This window comes from Gordionus sp. m RMFG-2023, chromosome 5 (genome assembly GCF_954871325.1).
Source record: "Gordionus sp. m RMFG-2023 chromosome 5, tfGorSpeb1-WG-v2, whole genome shotgun sequence".
In the NCBI taxonomy this organism is placed as follows: domain Eukaryota; kingdom Metazoa; phylum Nematomorpha; class Gordioida; order Chordodea; family Parachordodidae; genus Gordionus; species Gordionus sp. m RMFG-2023.
Genome location: NC_088779.1, coordinates 75,346 through 78,890, shown reverse-complemented (window position 1 = coordinate 78,890; position 3,545 = coordinate 75,346).

The window sequence follows — 3,545 nt, the reverse complement described above, 5'->3', positions numbered from 1 at the left end:
CAGAAGAATATATTTTAATAAAGGTTCACTAAATTATGCTGCAGAAATAGCAAAGTAAGAATATTATTAATAAGATTTAATATGATGTCATGTTTGAGGAGATTGTAATGCTTCTTTATTTTTATGATTTGCCAAAATATTCAAAATATTAATTTTACAATGTAAAAAATAAAATTATTTGATTTTATGCAAATGTACAAATAAGATTTTATAAAATATAGAAAGTCAAATAAATAATAACGATTTTTATATATTAATAAGGTGAAAATGAAATAAAATCTGATAGTAGTGAAGAAAACCTCCTTGAAGTACTATATACAACATCGAGGGACGCTATAAAACAGTTCTCCAAAATCAGCCAAAAAAGAAAACAAAAATTAAATAATAAATTAAAAAATATAGATAGAGAGAAAAATAAAATTTTAACTAAAATTGTTAAAAATGACAAAAGATTTAAAACAATATTCGAAAATATTAATTCATAAAATTTATCAACTATTAATCAATCTCGCCGCAAGACTGAAATTAATAATTGTCATAGTGGTAACGCGGAATATAATTTATTTTTAAAATTCTTTTTTATCTTATCTATTTATGGATTGCAAGCTAAAAAAATCAAAATTACATATAATCGAATATAAAGCGGTTGGAAGTTAGTTAGTTTATAAAATATAGAAAGTTTAATTATATTTTATTTGAGATTTAATTAATGGAACTAAACGTTTACCGTCGTTATTAAGATATTTATAAAATTCCTGGCATGACATTTTATAATTTTGTTTAACTATTAACTTGGCCTCTAATTTAAAGCAATTCGATTTCTCTCCTTTCTCCAGGCAGTCCTCATCAGGCTAAAAATGCGCTCCGATGAGGCATTAGAATGAGGTAAGGAGAAAACATACTCGCAAATTTTTTCCAAGCATGGGGATTTATCGTTATTACGAAAAAATTACACCCATTTATCCTCTGCTTTTAGACCATCTAACTTTAAGTATTCTGGCGAATCATAAAAAATGGGAAAAATTACAATCTCTTCAAACAAGGCTTCAATGTCTATCTGTAATTTTAATATATTTATTAAATTAAAAACCATCAAATGATGGTTTCTGTTCCAAGCTCATAATATTTATACATTTGTAAATAAAGTTATTAAAATCAAATCTTGATTGTAAATATGCCAAGATTGTCTTAATAAAAATATTTGCTTCATTTTAAAATACGTTAATTATAGTAATATTTGAACATTTTAATATGATATATTTAGCAATAGCGCCATAAAATTTATTATCTATTTATAACTGTAGAGATGAACAGAGCTGTAGCATGATTTTGTGAATCTTTATCAATAAAGAATCTTCTGATTGCAACTGAATATTAACTACATGAAGTAGATTTCCTACATGTGAAACTAATCCCAAATATGCTTCTGACATTTCATTCTCGAAAAAATTTTTCAAAATTTTAGGACAGCTTTTAAAATTTTCATTTAAGAAGTATCTTTAAGGGTTCGTAAAATTTTAAAATTCTCTCGATGGCAGGTATCAATGATAACCACCTGATAGGTACATATCGTAACAACTCACACCATTCCAAATCAGACCACTCCACCAATTCTTTTAATTCAGTGACTCTTTTAGTTGATGAACTAAATTCGTTAAAACATTTCATCACAATTACTTCGACATATACAGATAGTACATTCATTGCCTACTTGCAAGAATTATGCAGTATATGGCATATACAGCTAATTGGTATTAATTTTTTATTGTGCTACCTTAATTCGGTAAATACACTTTGATTTTTGCCAAAATTCACAGAGGCATTATCAGCGCAGAAAGCTGACATGCAACTCATTGATAACCCTGAATCAGCTATATTTACCATTATGTGGTTAGCTATATCGTTGGATTTTTCACTATTGGATGAAAAAAATTTCAATAGTTTTATAGAAATGCCCTTATTCTTGTTGAAATAGCGAGGGATCAGGGGAAATGTTTTAATATTTCCCTTATTTGATGCATCTGTTAAAATAGCATATGGATGTCCTTCTTTCAAATCGTCTAGAATTGATCTCTTTAACATACCCATTTAAATCATTCTAAAAGTTGGCTGTGGAAAGGGCTAATTCTAAATTTAGCTAATGCTTTATTATTTGCCTGAGTGTTTAGTATAAAAGAAAAATTATTAGGAGCAATATTTTGGGCATCCTTACATTTAAAAAGCCATTGAAATAATTTATTCTGAAAATTTTATCAATGTTTAGTGCTTAATAATATATTATTTTAATTTTACAGTAAGATAAAATTATTAGCAAAATAGAACATTTTATTACTTAAATCTGTTTGGTATATGGCTTAAAGAGTAAAAAAAATATTGGTAGGCATTTAATATAACACTTTGAGAATTATATATTAAAAAATTTACCTTGACATTAAAATAATTTGGGATATTCAAGTTTTTGGGGAATATATAAGTTATTATCCACTCCTAATTTCTATTCTAACTCAAAAATTTTGAAAATGTCGAGTGGAGCACTCCAATTCTAGATAGACCGACGATATAAAATATATTAAGTAATTTTATAAAAAATATATTATATATTTATAATTATACTTATTGCTTTAAATCTTTATCTTTATTACGGTAAGGTTACGGAAAGGAAAAATAATAATCTTTAAAAAACTAGACATATTTTTTTAAAAAAATATTTAAAATTTATTTTAAAAATATAAAAATAATCAAATACTGTCTCTCAAAATTATTATTTATATATTAAAAACATTAAGCTAAAAAAAAAAATTGTAGGAGAAATTAAAAAATTGTGGGAGATTTCTAATTGTGGGAGTGAGATGTCTGTGGGTAAACTAAAAAATTGTGGGATTCTCCCACTGATGGGGGGAGACATGGCAACCCTTCGTATAAATTTTTATAAAAAATATTACAATCTTAGGTCCGGTCCGTATATATTAATAGAAAATATTTTTAGGCTCGGCCCGTATATATATAAAAAAAAATATAGGCCAGGCCCGGATATATTTAAAAAAATTAAAGTTAAATATTATTTGTCCAATCAAAATGATTATAACATATTTGATCAATGGTAATCAACATGCCTAACTAAATCATTCATTCACTTTAGTTACCATTTCAATCATAGCTTAAATTTTTTAAATCAACTTTTATACTCTCAACCCAAGAAGAAGTGTTAAGATTAAGATATAAGGATGCAGGCTAAATATTTATTTTTCATAACTATATAATATAACAAATTTTATTTAGATAAATTAAGAAATATAGCTTAGCCATTTGCATTTGTACCATTAGATATTTTAAAAAGGTTATATAAGTAAATATTTGTATTTATATCATTCTCAGTTTAGTTACACCTTTGTAGTTAAATTGTAGTTAAATTAAAAACTACTTTATGAGTTTAGATCTGTTATTTTGCACTAATTATTATCATTAAAATCAGTTTGGATATATTAAGAATTTTAAATTTCAATTATTGGTAAAATAAGTAAGAACATGTGCCACCCTGCTGGATC